Source organism: Neolamprologus multifasciatus, chromosome 1, assembly GCF_963576455.1.
Source record: "Neolamprologus multifasciatus chromosome 1, fNeoMul1.2, whole genome shotgun sequence".
Classification (NCBI taxonomy): Eukaryota; Metazoa; Chordata; class Actinopteri; order Cichliformes; family Cichlidae; genus Neolamprologus; species Neolamprologus multifasciatus.
This window is the reverse complement of record NC_140439.1, coordinates 4,387,937-4,411,389: the sequence shown is the minus strand read 5'-3', so window position 1 is coordinate 4,411,389 and position 23,453 is coordinate 4,387,937. Positions and strand designations below refer to the sequence as shown.

The window sequence follows — 23,453 nt, the reverse complement described above, 5'->3', positions numbered from 1 at the left end:
CCTACCATGAAACAATAAGAGGAGGTACGACCTCTCCCGTGCTCCCAGGATGTGGGTGTGAATGCCAGAACACTCTGGAATGCACACAAAGTCTTTGCAGACTATTAAGGATCAAACCTCTACCAACATGACATTGATTATACAACTCTAAGCATAAATGACAATCAACAATACAAATCTAACACAAAGCACTAAATTGTTTTCAAGCAAACAGCACAGAGGCCTTGGACTGTTGAGTCTAAGTTGGAGTTAAGATAAAAATTACAAGTTCAGTTTTTACATTTAATAGTGAATGTAAAAACTTAAATTAGAAATATCCTGTCTCAGAGTGACGCTGAAAAACTAGTTCATGCATTTATTACTTCCAGGCTGGACGACTGTAATTCATTATTATCAGGAAGTCCTAAAAACTCACTGAAAAGCCTTCAGTTAATCCAAAATGCTGCAGCAAGAGTCCTGACAGGGACTAGAAGGAGAGAGCAGATTTCTCCTGTTTTGGCTTCCTGTTAAATCCAGAATTCAAAATCCTGCTCCTCACATACAAGGTCTTAAATAATCAGGCCCCATCTTATCTTAATGACCTTGTAGTACCATATCACCCTATTAGTGCACTTCGCTCTCGCTCTGCAGGCCTACTTGTTGTTCCTAGAGTATTTAAAAGTAGAATGGGAGGCAGAGCCTTCAGTTTTCAGGCCCCTCTTCTGTGGAACCAGCTTCCAGTTTGGATTCAGGAGACAGACACTATCTCTACTTTTAAGATTAGGCTTCAAACTTTCCTTTTTGCTAAAGCATATAGTTAGGGCTGGACCAGGTGACCCTGAATCCTCCCTTAGTTATGCTGCAATAGATGTAGGCTGCCGGGGGATTCCCATGATGCATTGAGTTTTTCCTTTCCAGTCACCTTTCTCACTCACTATGTATTAACAGACCTCTCTGTATTGAATCATATCTGTTATTAACCTCTGTCTCTCTTCCACAGCATGTCTTTATCCTGTCTTCCTTCTCTCACCCCAACCAATCACAGCAGATGGCCCCGCCCCTCCCTGAGCCTGGTTCTGCTGGAGGTTTCTTCCTGTTAAAAGGGAGTTTTTCCTTCCCACTGTCGCCAAAGTGCTTGCTCATAGGGGGTCATATGATTGTTGGGTTTTTCTCTGTATCTATGAAGCGCCTTGAGGTGACTTTTGTTGAGATTTGGCGCTATATAAATAAAATTGAATTGAATTGAATTGAAGCTTGCATCTGTCCAAAACAGATCACACAAGGACTCCAACTGTGGAGAAAAAGAAAGTGGTCAAATTTACTTTGTAATGGTTTTCCAAACTGCAACACAGCAAATACAAACATCACCTCGGACTAATAGGCTTCAGTGAACATTTGCAGAAGCTTTGAAACATGTACAGCATGCAGACTCTGCTGTTATGGGCGGAGCTTTACTTGTTTTATAGACGTCAGCTTTTGATTTTTCTCACAGAGATGCAGGTTTTATTGTATGATGGGTTTATCTTTCCCTTGGCCTCACTAATTTGACCTCATGCACTGGGTTGTGTTTGGATCATTTCATGAAACCCAAAGCATAAACTTGCAGAATTAGCCATCTCCAAGTGTTGGCTTTATTGCCAGTATGAGAATAAAATAGCAGGTGAAATGTTATATGGTTGGATACGAGGCATTTTTGGACCCATGCTCTGTTGTTTCAGATCCTGGATCAACAGTCCCAAAGGCAACACTAAAGGAGTTCAACATGTCTAAACTTAGCAGGTGTCATATTTCTACCCTAATCAGAATTTCATCAGTGATGAAGGATGGCAGTTTTGTAATTGGTCTATCCTCGACATGTCTTAGTTTTGTTGTGAAGGCAAACATCATCTGAAAATTAACTGTGACACAATGTCTTTGTTTTATGTGCTAATTTACACATTGATTATTATTATCTTCTGGCTCGTGGTCGACTGAAAAGAGCTGGGTAGAGACTCATTTTTGGTTAGTGACCGACACAAAGAGAGAGGTCTGCATGATCCTCCTGTGGTCTGCACCGACATCACCCTCATTAAATTGACTTGACTGAGGGTTGGTAAAATTATGTGTGTTGGCACATGCACTCCAGCCCTAAAGTTTTGTCTTTACTCTTGGAGATTCCTGGTATTGAGTCTTTGAGATGTCTGACTGAACCAGTGTAAGACCAGCACAGGTAATTATTCAGAGAATAATAATGTCCGCTGCCTGCTGCATGCTTTCCCCATGTGCAACTACTGCCCCAAACCAAATTAAGTGCAGTAATAAAACTATAATAAGATGGGGACAGAGCAATAATAGGGTTATAGACAGTTATTACCACTGATTCAACTCGTGATTCAACTCGTGATGACATGCTTGATAACAAGCATGACTTTAGGATAAGTTTTGGTTCTAAACTGCATATAGGTGTGAATATGAGCACGAATTGTTGACGGTCTGTATGCACTGGTCCTGTGGCAGATTGGTGACCTGTGCAGGGTCAGCTATTTGCATAGTACAGGTAATTTACTGGTACCTGGTGTTAACATCCTAGCAATAAAATGCTAATATCTACACATTTTGAATATACTGGCTTGTGACAGTAACCTCATAATAATAATCTAACATCGTTTGATGCTTAAGCATATTAGGATATGATTACACTGGAATTAAACCAGCCTAAAATATCCTTCTTTGTCAGAAGGTCTAACTGTGGATATAACTTTAAATTTTAAAGCTTACTACCTGTAAACATATGTTTATCATGTCCATCCTATAACAGCTGTTCACATGAGATAGTTACATGTATGTTACGTAAATATTACTTTATAATTAAAAGGTAATAAGCTTCTATTACAACAAAAAGGCCCCAGTATCCTCACAGTACTGTAAGGGCTACAATAAAAATGTGAAGAATATGTTAAAGTCTGCCTTGAGCAAGCTATCTTTAAAATCTGAGTCTGAGTGCAAAGAGATCTAGCAGGCAAGGAACAGCCTGTGGCTGCTCTCAGTAAGCAGCAGCACTTTGGCAGAGTAGAGGGGGGAAGCATTTGCTGCTCCTGCCTTATGGCAAAGTGGGCTAGAGAAAGCTCTGTTCAAGAACCTTTAAAAGACCAAACATTTGGAAACAAAGTGGAAGAAGGTTTTGGGGACAGCAGCAGCAACATATAGAGATTCTCAAGGAAACCCCACGGCACTAAAAAGAGCTACAGCATGGCTTCAACTGTTCTCTCTCCCAATAAACAGCAATAAACTGATGACAAATATCTTTCAAGTATTTCTTGCTGGCTTCAAAACACCGAGACCTGTAGTTTGAAGAAGGATTTAAGATTTCCGATCCTGGGTTTTGGTTTCATTATTGTAGTTCACAGCTGGATGTGAAGATCATTTTGTTTACCATTTTCATTGTTACTTGTTGTTCAAATGCTGCCAAAAGAAAACGTATAAAGCAGAATTCGTTTAAAACCTTTCAAGCTTTTACAGACAGATCCTGTTTTTGTCAAATGTCAAATCTTTTCTTGCTGGTTTGTGCAAAATCAGTGGTTTGCAACATGTTGTAAACCCTCTGTGTTAGATGCACCTATGTATCAATTTCAAGATCCTACGTTCCCTCATTAACAAGTTATTGCATTTACAAGATTTTAAGAAAACTTGACCTCTTAGGTAAAGATTCAAATTCAGTTTTAGGAGATGCACCTGTGACATCAATTTGAAAACTCAATGCTGTCAAGTTCTTGAGTTATCATATTCATAATCTCAGGTGTTTATGCTGCCAGGCAGGCTGCACCATACACCATGAAAAGTTGTCCCATTCATCATAGAGGGCAAAGCAAACGCTTGAAATATCTGATTTAATATCACCATTATTTCAAGGTGCAATATCAGAAAGGGTCAGGTGTTTGTCCAAAGGTTTAAAGGCCAATTGGCCAGGTCTACACTTTCCATGAGTTGTAGTTTTTCCCTATCAGCACAGTTTTGCTAAACTTTGTAATTCCCTCTAAGCACCCGCCCAGACCTGTGCTAGGAAGCTCGGTGTTCAGAGGTGGTCCACTCCTTTCTGCCTATTGACAGACTGTAAAAGGAGTTAAGCCAAGAGACTGCAGTCTAGTGGTGATATTCCTCTGGGTGAGCTGCACACATAAGAAGGCATATCAGCACTATTTGTAAAAAGTCACACACAGCCCTGCGAAGGACGGTCCACTTGAGATAAACTGGCTAATAATTGATCGTCACAGAAATGAATGGAGGGCACTGGGATTAAAGAAAACCCTGAAGTTATTTTGTGTGCGTGTGTCCTGTGATGGAAAGACAAGAGTTAGGTCAAGTTCAGACAGACTGTGGGATTTCTTTAATGGGAAATGCACTTTCTGCATAATAATGTCCGTATCGCTGAATTTACTCACAGAATCGCTGCAGAGTTTTCTGCTCTGTCTCAGTTTAAACTCTCTGCTGTCAAAGCATATGGCAGGAGTTTACAAAGTACTTGTCTTGGCCTCGTGTTAAAATTTGGCTTTGTCTTCATTTTTTGGAAAAATTATCCAGTATTTGAAAGCTTCAAGTTTCAGCACCACCCATATGTAGTGAGAGATATAGTCTGCCTTTCATCCAGATCACACATGTAGCTGCAGGCTGTTAAAACAAACGTCAAAAAAGAAGCTAAATATGAATAAAAAATAATCGTCAGTTAAGATCACTATAGTCAACTATAGAAGAGTTATTCATTTCCAGCCTATTTGATTTATATTTAGATGTTTCTGCTATGGTAGAGCACAGCGCCATGTCTTTCCACATGCGTGCACGGAAAACCAGAGGTAGAGAGAGCAGGCAACTACACGTATCAATAATATAACACTGAGCATGTTTTACAGTATACTGATGTTATTTCAAAACATACATACAGTGAAAAAGAAAGTGTTGAGAGCCCTGTAAAAAACAAGTACAGTCCCTCGTTTATTGCGGGAGTTACGTTTTAAAAATGACCAGCGATAGGTAAAACCCGCAAAGTAGCCAACTTTATTTTTACAATGATTATCGATGTTTTAAGGCTGGAAAACCCCTCACTACACACTTTATACACTTTTCTCATACAGGCATGAACATTTTCATACTTTTCTCTCTTGTTTAAACACCTTCATAGAAAAATAAGCCCAGTATTATAGGATGAAACCAAAGATCAAACCCTGTTTTCAGGTGCAGAACATCAATGAATCACTGGTACAGAAGTGGAGGAAGCAAGAAGAGTAAAGTTTGACTTATCTGACTGCTTTGTTTCACTTGATGCGCCTTATAATCTGAAAAAATGCGGTAACCTCTACCTTCCTTTAGCATGTCCATAAGTCCAACTTTTGTGCGATGGTTAGCATCTTCCTCTGCCTTTGACGGTGCAAAAAGTTTAAACCACATTGTTGTTATTTGTTGGGAAGAAAACTTACAAACATACAGTACAGCACTTCAGAGTCACGCTGCTAGTGATCGAAGATTTACGTAAATTTGACAAACTGAACGCGTTCTGTACTGTTAAAAAAACATCTTAAAAAAACTGTAATATTCTGGCAGCTGCGGCGCCAAAATACGACCGTAAAATAACAGAAAATAACTTTCCCATGAAAATACAGTTATTTTCAGTAATGAAAATAGAGTTTGTTGCGCTAATTTTACATGGGATTCTGCCTTTTCCAAGTGCTTTTAGACATTAAATTAGGAACATGTTAACGTGATCAAACAATGAAATTACCTGTAAACAAGGCCAATGAATGTGGCAATATGAACCATAATACATAAATATACAGTTAACAGTTGGTTTAAATAATAATGGGTTGCATGCCCTGGGACAGACTGACAGAGGCGAGGCTGCCATATCGCACCATCGGCTCCTCTGGCCATCACCAATAGGCGAAGTGTCTTGACCACGAACACAACACCGAGAGTGTCCGAGCCGGGGCTCGAACCGGCAACCTTCTGATCACAAGGCGAACTGCAAACTCTTGAGCCACGATCGCCCTAAATAGCAATGATACTAATACTTATGTGATGTAACACAAGCTTATAGGAATCATGTTATATGCTTTTCCATAGTATTACATTTGAATTCAACAGTTCGATCTTTCAAATAACGGACAGATATTTGTGAAATCATGATACATTTGTGAATGTATTTAAATATGCATATGTACAGACAGATACATTTAATAATCCTGAAAATTATGTTTTATTACATTACAGTGATTTAACATTAATTTACATTTGAAATGTGAAATCACAGTTTATTTACGTAACTTTAATGATATTCTAGATCAGGGGTCGGCAACCTGCGGCTCCGGAGCCGCATGCGGCTCTTTAGTGCTTATACTGCGGCTCTGCATGGTTTGGGAAAATAAATTACATTTTATTTATGTTAGTTCTTGTTTAACTTGTAGTTCTAAATTGGAAGATTATTGTGATTTTGAAATATAAAAATAAAATTATATTCTATTATTTTTTCATCGCTCAAAATAAACGTCACACTCGCGGAAGCCGGTGTACTCGCCCAAACACCGTGCATTTATCGAGACTTTCAGCCCCAGGTAGGCCAGTTATGGACCTTCGGATCCACATTATGTGAGCAGCTGTTCTCCACTGTGAACTATGTTAAAACAAACACGCTCACGCCTCACAGATGACAGCTTACAGTCCTGTAAAGATGAAAGTGACTTCGTACAGCCCCGATCTGCAGACGCTGTGCGCAGAAGTTCAGGAGCAGAAGTCCCATTGTAAACATATCACGGCAGACCCGACGATGTTTGCATGAACACGCTTTTCAGCATCTCTTTATTGACCACTTTTCACACACGGTTGCTGTACGCACACAGCCGGCTGTAGCTTTGCAGCTCACAGCCCGACACACACCAACAACAGCAGAGAGAGCACAGACGTAAAGGCGGCGAGGCGTGATTGCGGGTGCCGCTCAGGTGCGTCCACCTCCCCTGCAGCGGCGCTGCAGACCACGCCCACCACACACATTAACCAGGTAAAATACATATTAAGGCAGAATTTTGCAAATATCTATTTTTTCAGCAGCATAGAGCTTTTTTTCCAATTACTTTTTAAAAGTCAGGTCAAGGCTCCAAAAGCCCAAAGGAGATATGAGGGTGGCTCACAACAGTTTTTGTTTGCTGGATCATTTTAGTTCAGCTTTCCTTTTGTTATATTTCTTTAAGAGTTCAAAATGTGTTAATTACATAAATAAAATGCAATTTTCTCTGTAGCACTTCATGGATTTAAGCAGCACACTTTAGTTGTTCACACAAAGCATAAAGGTAAAAAAACAATATATACAGTGTTATCTTCATGTTAGATGTCAAAAAGTATTTGCAGCTCCCAGAGTTTTCGTTTGCGTGGAAACCGAGTCAACATGGCTCTTTGGGTGTGAAAGGTTGCAGACCCCTGTGCTAGAAGAACAGAACAAAACTATAAAATACTTTTATATTAGGATGTTTTCCTACAGTGCAGCCATACCCGCGACCTTGTAGTTGTTAGTTCACATTCATTGGCCGATGCTTAGCGTCATGTCAGTATGTGTCCCAACATCCAATGGCATGTCACATTGTTTTCATGGCCACACCCTCACCCCAGGTGCAGAGGCCTATTTCTGTTCAGGAATGTTGGGAATACTTCAAGATTTATATTAATTGCAATTCCTGCCTCTACATTTATTTTATAAAATATATAATTAGCACAGCGTGGCCGTGCAATGTTTTATATGTTTTTTTTTAGTTTTTATTCCTATTAATTATATTTAATATACTTGTTACCTCTGAATTATTGAATCAGACCTAGATGACATGAAAATTTCAGCAAAATTATAATTCAAATACTCCTTTGATTATTGATTATTCTCATTAATTTTCCATAGTATTACATTTGAATGTAACAGATCATTCTCTCACATAACAGACAAATATTCGTGAAATTATGATACATTTCTGGATGTATTTTTACAATCTAAATATGCATATGTACAAAAAATATATTTAAAAACAAGTAAATTGTGTTTCACTATATTTACAGTGATGTTATGTTATTTTACCTTTGACATGTAAAATCACAGTCTACTTATGTAAATTTAATGATATTCTAGAAAGACAGTACAAAACTGTAAAATATACAGTAAGATACTTTGACATCACTATTTTTTGGACAGGAGACAAATTGACAATGCTCTACAGCTGATCAGGTCACAGAACACAATGTGCTGTTTAAAAAAAGCATGCAAAATTGCACACACAAAAATCTGTGAAACGGCGAGGCCAAGAAAGGTGAACTGCATTATAGCGAGGGACAACTGTAAGGTTTTTAGAACTACCTTTGTCAGCAATTTCAGTCTGTCACATCACTGTGGAGGACTTTTGGATCCTCTTCTTTATATTGTTGCTTGTGGAAGTTTGAAAGCATTTTTCATGTACGATTCTTTGCATGTCAGCCAAGTGGCCGTCTGGACTTTGAGTCACTGATTTGCTGGTGTGCCTGGAACCACAGTCCTGCTGCATGACCCAATTTCAGCCAAGCTTTAGAAAGAGACAAAGCCTTGGTCAACATGATTACTGCAAGGTGTCCAGATCCTGTGGTCACAAAACAAGCCAAATCCTCACAACTCCACCACTGTGCTCGACAGCTAGTCTGTGCTTAGTTTGGCTTTCACCAAAAACACCTCAACTTTGGTGTGGTCCACACGAAGGACATTGGTCCAGAAGTCTAATGGTTTTTTCAGATGCAATTTTGCAAATCCAAGCAGTGCTGTCAATTTCTTTTTAGAGAAAAGAAGCTTTTTTTTTCTGTCAAACCTCGACAATATTCACAAAACATACTACTACTTGTACATGCCATACAAAAGAAATGCTATAGACATTATCCTAACAACGCTACTGATGGAAGTAAAATGTCACTTGTGCCAGAGAGAGCTATGTCACAGTAACAACAACAACTTGTATGTTGGAGCACTACTGTGCATGGCCTTAGAATGAATAACAGCCACCTCACTATGTGTTAACAGACCTCTCTGCATTGAATCATATCTGTTATTAATCTCTGTCTCTCTTCCACAGCATGTCTTTATCCTGTCTTCCTTCTCTCACCCCAACCAATCACAGCAGATGGCCCCGCCCCTCCCTGAGCCTGGTTCTGTCGGAGGTTTCTTCCTGTTAAAAGGGAGTTTTTCCTTCCCACTGTCACCAAAGTGCTGCTCATAGGGGGTCATATGATTGTTGAGTTTTTCTCTGTATCTATTATTGTACAATCTACTGTGCAATATAAAGCACCTTGAGGGGACTGTTGTTGTGATTTGGCGCTATATAATAATGTTGCATCCGTGTAGGTACCAGGAAACGTGATGAGACTTCACATGACTGTTAAAGATTCTGAACTTTTCACAGTGGTCAGAAATGAGCCTAGACTCCTCCAACAAGACAGGCATGTGTTCTATATATATGATGCTGGTGTTGGTATAAGCATTAAAAAAAATGTGTATGAAAGTAAAGTAGAGTAAGTAGTACACTAGTAAAAAAGTAGTAGCAGTATTAATACATAGGATATCGTACAGGCCATGGTTCAGGAAAAGTATAACGCAACAAAGGAAGAGGTCCAGAGGGCTGCAGCTGTAAATCTGCCAGCAGACATGTGGATTTCTATACATCTAGAACGATGAGATAGATAGATAGATAGATAGATAGATAGATAGATAGCAGCCACACGTCATCTCAGAAGATGAGCTCCGGAGAAAGCGAGAGATCAACAGCTGTCCAAAGCCTGGACTTATAATTTGGTTTGACATTGTTGGGCTTTTTTGCCATGTTAGAGGCATTCAAGAGGATTTGGATTTCCACTGTTTTCCTGTGGATTATAATTTTGAGAAGATTTGGATTTCTGCTATATTCCTGAGGGGTTGAATTTCCAGGGGATGCTGCTCTCCTGTTGGATTATATGGGCACGGAGCACAGAGATAAGAGTTTCTTATTGTATATGACGTCCCTGTTCTCTCCTCAACCTCTCGTCTCTCAAAGATCAGATCAAAATCAGCATTATCTCAAAGCAGGTTCATTAGATAAGTATAATTCAACTGATTTGATTATTATTATTATTATTATCATCTTGTTTTAACATATGGCGTAGAAACGGAACATTTAACAGTGTTACTTGAAAGTCTTCTCTTGTCTAATCATTTCCTAATAACGTTAAAATTTACAATAATGGATTACACAGCAGTAGAAATAGATTTCATAACAGTAGGTCGATTATCTTGTTAATAATTTTACCTCTTCACTACATATGACTCTGGATACTGTAGCTCCTGTGAAAAAGAGAGCCTCAATTCAGAAGTACTTGACTCCGTGGTATAATTCTCAAACACACACCGTAAAGCAGATAAGTCAGATAAGTGTCACAAATTTAGAAGATCATCATTTAGACTGGAAAAATAGTTTGCTGCTCTATATAAAAAAAAAGCCCTCTGTAAAGCCAGAACATCTCACAATTCATCATCAACCTATCTCTAATAATGAGCTTTGTACCACAGGCTGTAGTTAAACTGTTACTTAAAAAGCATCTCTAGACCCAGCAGTCTTAGCTAATTATAGGCCAATCTCCAACCTTCCTTTCATATCAAACATCCTTGAAAGAGTAGTTGTCAAACAGCTAACAGATCATCTGCAGAGGAATGGTTTATTAGAAGAGTTTCAGTCAGGTTTCAAAGCTCATCACAGCACAGAAACAGCTTTAGTGAAGGTTACAAATGATCTTCTTATGGCCTCTGACAGTGGACTCATCTCTGTGCTTGCCCTGTTAGACCTCAGTGCAGCGTTCAATACTGTTGACCATAATATCCTATTAGAGCGATTAGAACATGCTGTAGGTATTACAGGTACTGTGCTGCAGTGGTTTGTATCATATCTATCTATCATCCATCCATCCATCCATCCATCTTCCTCCGCTTTATCCGGGGCCGGGTCGCGGGGGCAGCAGCCTAAGCAAAGAGGCCCAGACCTCCCTCTCCCCAGCCACCTCCTCCAGCTTAACCGGGGAAACACCAAGGCGTTCCCAGGCCAGCCGAGAGATATAATCTCAGAACAAGACCCCGAGATACTTAAACTGCTCCACTTGGGGCAGGAACTCATCCCCGACCCAGAGTGGGCACTCCACCCTTTTCCGGCTGAGAACCATGGCCTCAGATTTGGAGGTGCTGATCCTCATTCCCGCTGCTTCACACTCGGCTGCGAACCACTCCAGTGCGAGCTGGAGGCCATCACCCGATGAAGCCAACAGAACCACATCATCTGCAAAGATCAGAGATGAGATTCTGAGGCCACCAAAGCGAAAGCCCTCCGCCACTTGGCTGCGCCTAGAAATCCTGTCCATAAAAATTATGAACAGAACCGGTGACAAAGGGCAGCCCTGGCGGAGCCCATCACCCACCGGGAACGAGTCCGACTTATTGCCAGCAATGCCAACCAAGCTCTTGCAATGGTTGTATAGGGATCGAATGGCCCGCAGCAATGGGCCAGACACCCCATACTCCCGCAACACCTCCCACAGGACACCCCGAGGGACACGGTCGAATGCCTTCTCCAAGTCCACAAAACACATGTAGACTGGTTGAGCAAACTCCCATGCACCCTCAAGTATCCTCGAGAGGATAAAGAGCTGGTCCAGTGTTCCGCGACCAGGACGAAAACTGCATTGTTCCTCCTGTATCCGAGGTTAGCGGACGAACTCTCCTTTCCAGCACCCTGGCATAGACTTTCCCAGGGAGGCTGAGGAGTGTGATCCCCCTGTAGTTGGAACACACCCTCCGGTCCCCCTTCTTAAAGATGGGGACCACCACCCCGGTCTGCCAGTCCACGGGTACTGCCCCTGATCTCCACGCAACGCCTGACGGTTTGCCAGAATCTCTTCGAGGCAGTCCGAAAGTCTTTTTCCATGGCCTCTCCGAACTCCTCCCACACCCGAGTTTTTGCTTCAGCCACTGCCCGGGCCGCATTCCGCTTGGCCTGTCGATACCTGTCAGCTGCCTCCAGAGTCCCACAGGCTAACCAAGCCCGATAGGACTCCTTCTTCAGCCTGGTGGCTCCCTTCACCTCTGGTGTCCACCATTTGGTTCGGGGATTACCACCACGGCAGGTACCAACCACCTTGCGGCCGTAGCTCAATGCAGCAGCTTCGGCAATGGAGACGCTGAACATGGTCCATTCGGACTCAATGTCCCCAGTCTCCCTCGGAATGCTGTTGAAGCTCTGCCGGAAGTGTGCGTTGAAGATCTCGCGGACTGGGGCCTCTGCTAGACGTTCCCAGCACACCCTCACTACACGTTTAGGTGCACCAGGTCTGTCCAGCGTCCTCCCCCGCCACCTGATCCAACTCACCACCAGGTGGTGATCAGTTGACAGCTCAGCCCCTCTCTTTACCCGAGTGTCCAAAACATATGGTCGCAAGTCTGGTGATACGATTACAAAGTCGATCATCGACCTACGGCCTAGAGCGTCCTGGTGCCACGTGCACTTATGGACACTCTTATGTTCGAACAAGGTGTTCATTATGGCCAAACTGTGATTAGCACAGAAGTCCAATAACAAAGCACCGCTCGGGTTCAGATCAGGGAGGCCGTTCCTCCCAATCACGGCCCTCCAGGTCTCGCTGTCGTTACCCACGTGAGCATTGAAGCCTCCCAGCAGGACAACAAAGTCTCCAGGTGGAGCACCTTCCAGCACCCCCCCACCCAAGGGACTCTAAGAAGGCTGGGTACTCCGAACTGCCACTCGGCGCATAAGTGCAGATGACAGTCAGGACCCGGTCCCCGACCCTAAGGCGCAGGGAACAAACCCTCTCATCCACCGGGAAAAACCCCAACATACCGGCAGCAAGCCGAGGGAATATTAGAATACCCACCCCAGCCCGCCGCCTCTCACCAGGGGCAACTCCAGACTGAGACAGAGTCCAGCCCCTCTCCAGGAGACTGGTTCCAGAGCCCATCTATCTAATAGACTCCAGTTTGTGCATGTAAATGGAGAGTCCTCTTCACACACTGAGGTTAATTATGGAGTTCCACAGGGTTCAGTGCTAGGACCAATTCTGTTTACATTATACATGCTTCCCTTAGGCAGCATCATTAGAAGACATAGCATACATTTTCACTGCTATGCAGATGACACCCAGCTCTATCTGCCCATGAAGCCAGATAACACACACCAATGAGTTAAACTGCAGGAATGTCTTAAAGACATAAATACCTGGATGGCCGCTAACTTTCTGCTTCTTAATTCAGATAAAACTGAGGTCATTGTACTCGGCGCTGAAAATCTTAGAAATATGGTATCTAAGCAGATTCTTACTCTGGATGGCATTACCTTGGCCTCCAGTAACACTGTGAGGAACCTTGGAGTCATTTTTGACCAGGACATGTCCTTCAATGCACATATTAAACAAATATATAAGACTGCTTTCTTCCATTTGTGCAACATCTCTAAAGTTAGAAATATCCTGTCTCAGAGTGACGCTGAAAAACTAGTTCATGCATTTATTACTTCCAGGCTGGACGACTGTAATTCATTATTATCAGGATGTCCTAAAAACTCACTGAAAAGTCTTCAGTTAATCCAAAATGCTGCAGCAAGAGTCCTGACAGGGACTAGAAAGAGAGAGCAGATTTCTCCTGTTTTGGCTTCCTGTTAAATCCAGAATTCAAAATCCTGCTCCTCACATACAAGGTCTTAAATAATCAGGCCCCATCTTATCGTAATGACCTTGTAGTACCATATCACCCTATTAGAGCACTTCGCTCTCACTCTGCAGGCCTACTTGTTGTTCCTAGAGTATTTAAAAGTAGAATGGGAGGCAGAGCCTTCAGTTTTCAGGCCCCTCTTCTGTGGAACCAGCTTCCAGTTTGGATTCAGGAGACAGACACTATCTCTACTTTTAAGATTAGGCTTCAAACTTTCCTTTTTGCTAAAGCATATGCTGGGTAATACTCATAGGATTCAGAACCTTTCAAACAGAGACAGCTCCAGACCTTCCAGTATTAGGGGTGCCTGGCTGAAATCAAACACCAGCCAGTCAATAATAGCAGGCCATGGCTCTCTTGAGTGGGAGGGTCATGACATATTTAACTGTAGATTCTGAGAGGTAGCTCTTGGGATTTTTGCAATTTGTCTGAGCATTGGACAGTCTGACCTTGGAGAGAATTTGCTCTGACATCCACTCTCGGGAAGATTTTTGCATTAAACATTTGCATGCTTAAGATCAGCAAGCTGACAAAACCTCTGCTATTCTAGAGGTGGACACAGTGATGATCAGTTCAGCAACTGCATTGGATTCAGTGACTCGGTGACAATCACCTGTCCAGTAGACATTGTACCTGACTTTTATACACTTGTTCAAGCCTAAAACAGAACAAACAGAACAAGAATAAGAAAAAGGGGAACAGAAATGATGAATAAATTAGAAGCCAAATAGGAAAACCTCTTTGTATAAAATGTCTGATGTTTTGCAAAAACATGGACATTTTGTTTATTGTTGTTTAGTGATAACGTGTTTACTCTCTATTTTGATATTTTAATTCCTGAACTGTAAAATAAATCAATAGTGTCCATGCAAGTGACAGGGTGCTAGTTTAACAAGAATAATAACTTCTGTAGCTGTGTTAATGTTAGAATTGCACATGGCAACAAATGATGACGTTTGTGGAAACAACAAGCTTTTGACTTTGGCAAAGAGTTTTGTTTGATGGTGAACGAGGATTGGTTGTTTAACGCTTTAAACTAATAAAACACCAAATTTACACAGTAACACACCCAGTATAGTGCAATACCTTCACTTTGATTTTGGAAAAAAGCAGTTTGACAGCAGCTAATATGGCCAACATGTTCTGAGTGCATTGTACTGTAGGTGCTAATAATCATCTGGGTTATGGCCTGCAGTCATCTACTGCAGGTAACACATCTACTGTGGATCATAAACTCTTATAACCCACTTCAAAGAAATATCAAAACTTCAGTGACAAGGTTACCCAGGAAAATTCTTATTTTAAACATCCAAAAGAAACATAGAAAATGGTTTCACTAAATTCTCCTGAAACAAGCTGCTTATAAAGAATGAACTAAGCAACTACATTTTTGTATTATGCATCATAGAAAACAGAGATGATATGGTCTTTGGGCTTAAAAATATTGATAGCATTCTTTTCCCCACATCAACCAGGCCTAGTTCACTCTATATGAGATTTGGTAATTGGATGTAGACAAATAAACTGAGCCATCTGACAGGATTGTGGCGGAGCTTGACAAGGCCTTCTGAATAGAATAGAAAATGCAGCTGAGGTTTCAAAGGACAGCAATGCGATGGAAAGTAAGCAGCACTGATAATTCTTTCAAGCTGTCTAATAAATTAAAGACAGTTGTTTTCAACAATCAATTAAAAATATATTAAAACTGTAGGAAACGAAGACATTACACAATGCTGCTTTCAACATCATTGTTATTTGTTTTGGTCAAGAAATACGAATACAGAAATCTGTAGACATTTCTCCAGGTGTGTTGCTGTTGCTAAAATACATCTTGTGCCTTTGCTGTGATGTTTCCAGCACATCAGCTACTTTGGAGTGGATTTCTGAACATCTTATTCATATAGAGCCAAATCACAACAACAGCTCCCTCAAGAAGCTTTTATCATTATGTGCAGGTGGATGAAGACTCAAATGCAGACTCTAAAGACAGACTGAATAAACAAAGAGCTCACCTTCAATGGTGGTAAAACAAATCCAAAGACCCAGAAAACCAAACACACAATTAAAGTACCAGCAACAAACAACAGACATCACATCAACAGAACGCTGATAACCTGAGGCTACTTAAACACACAAGTTAAGGAGGGAAGTGCAGACTGCTGCGGGCAAACTAATACAGACGTTGATGACCGACACAATGAGGCAAGGGAGGAAGTAAAGCTAAACAGTAGAGGTGAAACACTATCAAAATAAAACAGGAACTAGAGACTAAATATGAGGAAATGCAAGAGGAACAGAAAAACTGAAAGTGATAAAACTGAATGAGAATGATAACATTAAGAAGAACTAGAGTAAGCATTTCCTAGTGAAAATGCAACGTGAATGTGAAGGTGAAAATTTGAAGATTTTGCCTGAAATGCTTAAAAATATGTGAAATATTCAAATTTGAACTTGCTGAATATGTGTAAATAAAGAAAGAAGCTCAATGTGAAATCATAAATTCTTTCACCGTGAACGACGGCAACTTCCAGTCCCCAAAATACTCAACTTTCATGTTAACAGAGTTTATTATGGACGTGGTGACATTGTAATGACAGCCTGCCACTTTGGTTTTCAGCTGAAATTTGGGAGCTGTTTTAACATTGTCCTCTATGGGGAATGGAGGAGGCTCTGCTTTGGTGACAGGAACTGTGAATCCTGTCTCAGTGAGAATGACACAAAGACGACAATCATGGCTACATTTTGATGTATAGATTACACATATAGGGCAAAATAACTTTGCACATAGTTTTCCACAGTTTCTACAGAAACATTTTCTGTTGATTCCTGATCACCTAACAGACACATGACTACTATTTTCAGGTTTTAATAAAAGTTTATATATTATATAATATATTTATAATATAAAATGTTTATGGTTTCGTAGTATTACAATCTTCTTTTCAAAAGTACAACAAGCTAATTGCACAAATTAGATCTTAAATTCAAAGAAAACAGTTAATCTGTAACTTAATCTAAGCAAACCCTTTAATGCTGCCAGGACGTTATCACCAGCCTTATTAAATGATTGCACATCTATGTTTGCGGATCCACAAGCGTTTTAAACCTCTGAAGATTGTCAGTCATAATTAGTATGTTTTGGCAGCCCTGCTGCTGACATTAAAGCAAAAGAAAGCAAATATATCAACAAAGTTCTGTCAGATATTCACTTTATAAATAATATCAAGGTGCTTTCAAAGCACCACAGCACATCAGTACGCTCCTTTATTCATTAATGGCAAATACTGTGTTGAGAAATTCTTCATGAAAACTGCATTACGTGATTTAAATGTAGGAGGAGATGCTCTTTTTAGAGTGCTGTCCAACGTGACCCCGGGTAATGATCAACTATCATCTACATAAAGCAGAACGCATGATGCTTTCACTGGATAATTACAATTTTTTTAAAAAGGCATTAGGGGGCAGAGATAAAGAAAAGGCTATAATGTCAGATCTGAACTGAGATCATTACGGTTCATGATCCAGCCATTAAGCTCCAGACACCTCAAACACAACAACTACACAATAACATATTTACTAACAAATATATTTAGTAAAATGAGCTGAAACACAATTTAGAAATGGTTCGATTTTTAAAGCTTTCAGAGCTACTATTGTCATGATCTTAACATCCAGATTAACAAGGTCCGCGTCAGGTGTTGAGGAACCAGGACACTCTGATGAGGAGTGGTTCGATCTAGGGCTGCTCAATTAATCGAATTTTAATCACGATTACGATCTGGGCTTTCAACGATCATTAAAAATGACTGAGCCGATTATTAGCCCCTCCCTCGTGCTTTACTCTCGCGCTGCTCCGTGTGGCAAATCGAGCGCACCTCTCTGCATTTCGAACACGTGTCACAACAATTAAGAGCAGCGGTCTCCAACCTTTTTTGCACCACGGACCGGTTTATGCCCGACAATATTTTCACGGACCGGCCTTTAAGGTGTCGCGGATAAATACAACAAAATAAAACTAGTACCGGTACCGAAAAAAAGAAGATTTATTCATAACACACGTGAAAAGACCCAGGAAAACCGAGTAAACGATAAAAACAATAACAAAATAACGCTGAAAACCGATAAAAACCCTGAAAACTATACATTTCACACCTGAGCCTCAGCTCTCGCGGCCCGGTACCAAACGACTCACGGACCGGTACCGGGGGGTTGGGGACCGCTGATTAAGAGGAGCCGAGGGAAGCTCGGAAAGCTAAGCAGAAGTTATTTGGAGAGGAGAGTGACTGCTGTTGGTTGAAAAGAGGTAAAAAACTTGAGTGGTGTGGAAACATTATGGGTTCATGAGTCAGACGTGGATCAAGTAGACACAGTGTGTAAACTTTGCTACAGTGTCGTAGCTGCACCACAGAGCAACACTGCAAAGTTCACTAAACATAGATGTTTACATTTTTCATTTATTTTTATATTGCAAACATTTGCACTGTTATCAGTATTTGCACTATTTTATATTATTTTTTGACAATCTTTAAAGTCATTATTCAACACATTGTTATTGTTAAATAAATATCGTCAAATAATCGAGATCTCAATTTCAGTGAAAATAATCGTGATTATCATTTTTGCCATAATGGAGCAGCCCTAGACTGGGCTACTGGAACAAGAAGACATAAGTGGGCACGAGATAAGAACTGGGTGCTGTTGGAATGCTACTGTGGAAGTAACGCCAGCGGAGGGAGTCACATCGGATGTGGGAACTCTGGAAACTTCGATACCCAGCATCTAGGCTGACAACTAGTAGCTCAGTAGGGGTGGGTTTAAAAAAACTGGATTTCCCAATTCTAATCAATTTTAGTTTGAATAATACGATACTGATTCATTAAATCCCGGATTGATCTTTAAATATAAATGTATTTTGCCAGAAACAACAGAATCTCCGGTTAAAGCTCACAAAACTATTTCAACAACCGCCCAACAGCTAAAACAGCAAATGAGAGATTCCACACAAAGACGTAAACACAGCGCAGATCGTTCAAAACCTCTGTAATTTTGCTCTGCTTCACTTCGGCAGCATCAGGTAATGTTCATGTGTGGATTCGTGGATCATCTGCTATAAAAAGCCAGGCCAGGAAAATCTCCTTCATGTTTTTCTCTGTTTTATCCTCAGTTACTTTAGCAAAAAGGCATCTGCTGTGACGCTCACACCTCTGACGAAGTCTCAAGTGTCAGCTTTGTTTTGATACATAGATATAAAAGTATGGATTTGTACCCTCCCCCTCTCTTCCCTCCTCTTCATCAAACAATCTAAGGTGAGCCATATTTGCTTTATAAAGGAATAGCTTAACATTGTGAGGCTTATCTACCAATAATTTAGAAAGAAATTTTTAAAATGCAAAGTGAGGCCACGCCTGCGAACTCTTCAGGATTCCTCCAGGTAGGGAGGAGGCTGGCGAGAGGGAAGTACAGGCCTCTCTGCTTAGCCTGCTGTCCTCGCAACCCAACCTCAGATTATGTGGTGGACAATGGATTAATGTCCAATGAGTGTTAGTTTTACCTCCTAGATCTCATTTTATGGCCCTTTCTGACCATCAAATGAGTGCACATATGTAAAACAATCACCTGCAATAGGAATAATATAAGACATTGATTGAAAATGAGTCATTCTGATACTTTTTACTAGGGTATTAAATAAGGAAATACTTGTGGTAAAAATGCATCTGAAGCTATATATATAACCAAGCCTGAAGACACACGTCTTAAATGTTTCATGCTTCTAGGGTTGTCACAGTATTCTCTGTATTTGTTTCATGATTGTATTTTTCCCAGGATGCGTTCAAATTCTTCAACATACAGGTAACAAAGTCCCTCTCTTAGTGTTGCACTTCATGTGGAGATACACAGACTGCAAGAGGTTTTCCAGGAGATCTGAATTGCTCGAGCAGAACAAACTACATCACAGACATAATGGACGGGGCCATTTGTATCCATGCACTTATTTAAGTTGTGCATCTTGATTCAAGACCTGGAATGTCTTACTGAGCCATTTATCAAGAAATCATCCAATAAAACAACCAGTTACCAAAGGCCTAACCATGTCACATGCTCCATTTGTGATTATAATCAACTTTCCAATGAGAGAGAATTTTTTTCAACATATATTTCAACATCTGAAGAATAAGGAAACTGTCACATGTGTATTCAAGGACTGTGCTTATAAAACAAATATTTATGAAAACTTCAAAAGTCATAAATACAGAAAAAATTCTGTCACTTGTAATGCATTTAAGTCACAATTAGACTGTGTGGAAACAGAGGCTGAAGTACAAAATGGGAAACTACAGGTGAAATCACAGGGATGTCCAGAGTCGGTGAACTCGGTTAAATCCAAAGCTAGTGCTTCTGTTTTTCCTGCGGCAAAAATACAGAAACCAAGAAGAGCTGAAGCAAACTTTTATCCATCCTTTCCTTTGGGAGAAACACAAGAAGGAATGGAAAAGGAGACTTGAACTGCTGACAGCAATCAAAAGGAGAAACATTGACACTGGAGACAAAAATGGCTCGTACGTTTGCCTGCAGGCGTCAGGAGGTGGTGAACGAAGAACAGGAAGAGGTAGTACTGCAGATTGAAGTTAAATGTCAATGTTTTTAATTTTTGTGAATGATTGGTCAGTATTTACTGATCGTGGCTCAAATGTTGGGAGTTCGTCTTGTAATTGGAAGGTTGCCGGTTTGAGCCCCGGCTTGGACAGTCTCGGTCGTTGTGTCCTTGGGCAAGACGCTTCACCCGTTGCCTACTGGTGGTGGTCAGAGGGCCCGGTGGCGCCAGTGTCCGGCAGCCTCGCCTCTGTCAGTGCGCCCCAGGGTGGCTGTGGCTACAATGTAGCTGCCATCACCAGTGTGTGAATGTGTGTGTGGGAGGATGACTGGATGTGTAAAGCGCTTTGGGGTCCTTAGGGACTAGAAAAGCGTACAAATACAGGCCATTTACCATTTTTAAATCAATTTCTTTGTAACCAGTAAATGTATTTTAAAATATTTTTTTGTTCAGATGGTTTTTTCTTCCAGCACTTTCATGGCTCGGTTAGACGGCTGATCAAAGTCATCCAGGCCAAAGGAGGAGCAGCACGTTCAAAAATGGCTTTCATTATGAAAAGGTGTGCATATCAACATTGGGGGTACTGAATGAACTAAGCTATGGCTGTTTACTTTTTTCTTTTTAAACAAAGAAACTAGGACAATTAGTTACTTTCAGATTACTTTTTTTTTTTAATGATCAATAACGATCAATATTGAGCAGCACAGTGGTGCGGTGATTAGCATTGTTGCCTCACAGCAAGAAGGTCCTGGGTTTGATTCAACCACCTAACCAGGTCTTTTCTGTGTGGTGCTTGCATGTTATTGGACAATTGACTCAAAGGCTATTTCGTAGGCAGGTGTGGGCTATTCCTTTGTTATGTCATTATCAATTAAGCAGAGAAAACCCCTGGAGTTGATTTGAGGTGTGGTGAAGATTTTATTGAGAACAGACAACATGCAGTTTAAAGGAGCTCTCCATGCAGGTGAAGTAAGCTATCGTTAAACTGTGAAAACAGAACGCATCAGAGAAACTGCTACAATATTAGGACCGGCAAAATCTACAGTTTGGTACATCCTGAGAAATGACATGAAAGGAAGCACTGGTGAAAAAACCCTGGACGTCCACAGAAGACAACAGTGGTGGCTGATCGCAGAATCATTTCCAACCAAGTGAACAGCTCTCTCCAGGAGGTAGACATATCCAAGTCTACTATAAAGAGAAGACTGCATGAAAGTGAATATAGAGGGTTCACTGCAAGGTGCAAGCCATTCATCAGCCTCAAGAATAGAAAGGCAAGACTGGACAGTTCTGGACAAACTTTCTTTGGTCAGATGAAACAAAGATCAACCTCTACGAGAATGATGGCAAGAATAAAGTATGAAGAAGGTGTGGAACAGCTCATGAACTGTGAGGTGTTCAGAGACTGTCTGCTCAAATCCAGCTCAATGCAGTCAGATTGATTAGGCAGCGTTTCATAATACAGATGGACAATGAGCCACAACATACGGCCAAAACACCCCAGGAGTTTATTAATGCAAACAACCTGATCTTAACCCAACTGAGCTGCATTTCACTTGTTGAAGATTAAACTTTGCACAGAAAAACCCGCTGCAGTAAAGGCCTGTGAGAGCATTAACAAGGAGGAAACCAGCATCTGTGTTCATCCATGAGTTCAAGACTTCAGGCTGTCATTGCCACCAAAGGTTTTTCAAACAACTATTAGAAATGAACCTTTTATTTTCAGTTAGTTAATATGTCCAGTTACCTTTGAGCCCCTGAAATGAAGGGGTTGTGTTTAAGAAAACACTTTAGTTCCTCACATTTGTATGCAACCTTTTTGTTCAACCCACTGAATAAAGCTGAAAGCCTGCACTTCAACTGTTTCACTTAAAATTCATTGTGGTGATGTACAGAACCAAAATGACAAAAATTGTTCTCTGTCCAAATATTTATGGACCAAGCTGTTGATTAGATTTCATGTCAGAGCATGTTGTTCTGTTGGTTAGCAGCTGCCACAAAAGGGCCGGTAACTAACCCCCACGGAGACTGGTGACTGTCAGAAAATGAAGAGGATTGCTTTACATTGAGCAAGTCCTGCTCTGCTCTGCTGGACTTAGTATAATCCACTATAATGCTTCCAGCACCCAGTGTCTGCGATGACGGAAACTGGCAAAGCTGTTTAGCTTGACGTCGACAACTTCTTATGAATACAGAAAAAGTAACTCCACACTAAGATGCAGAGGATAATTAAGTGCCTCTCTAATGTGACTGAGCAGCACTCTCCACATGTACAGTCACAATAGTATATTATGCAACAGCAGAATTAAAACCCTTTCTCCCCTCAGTCCCTGTGGGGGTCACAGCATGAACTCTGCTCTTACTCACAGACCAGACAAGGTCAATATTCATTACCAGCAACATAGTTGTTCTAATTGTTTGTCTCCAGGGTTTTATTTAAAAAAATAAAAAAAAAACCTGAATTTTCAGTAGTGGCAAATATTCCCCCCAAATCCTATCCTGGAATAGAGACTACCCATATGGAAAAGAAATAGTAAAAACATATATGATTTACTCATGAAAGTGGCCACTTTCTCATTACTTTCATATATTTTGTTAGTAAGTATCCAAAACATACAAGTTTCATTATATAATTTTTCAAGTGATCTTATATCTGTTTTCACTCTTGTATGCTTTTCATACAAGTTTCATACAAGACAGATACGAACTTTATAAGATTTATATATATCTTTTCCATGTGGGTAAATGGAGACTAACCATCAGCACTACCATATTATTTTAGACTGAAAGTAGAAAATATATTTGAGCCTGTTATTAAGCCTGCTTACAATCCATGTCATGCCAGCAGAGCTACTGAGAACAACAACTGCAAAAGGAAAAACAAACCAGTGAAACTAAATTTGGTGATGTCTTGTGTTTGCTGTGTGTGTGTTTTTTAATCTTTACGTGTAGCTTGTAACTGTAGCTCAGGAGGTGGGGCGGGTCATCTACTGATCAGAAGGTTGGTGGTTCGATCCCTGTCTTAGCTCCCCCGCATGCCAAATATCCTTGGGCAAGATAGTTACCCCAAGTTGCTCTCCGGTGCGTGAATGGTAGTTAGCGAGTACTTAAAAGCATAGAAGA

At 40.7% G+C, this 23,453-nt stretch overlaps 1 protein-coding gene across 4 annotated transcripts in view; it reads right to left on the bottom strand.

Annotated features, from left to right (window-relative positions):
* Positions 1-23,453, bottom strand: part of LOC146525160 (multiple epidermal growth factor-like domains protein 11) — a 289,529-nt gene that overhangs the window by 258,695 nt on the left and 7,381 nt on the right. The gene's annotated exons all lie outside the window — the stretch shown is intronic.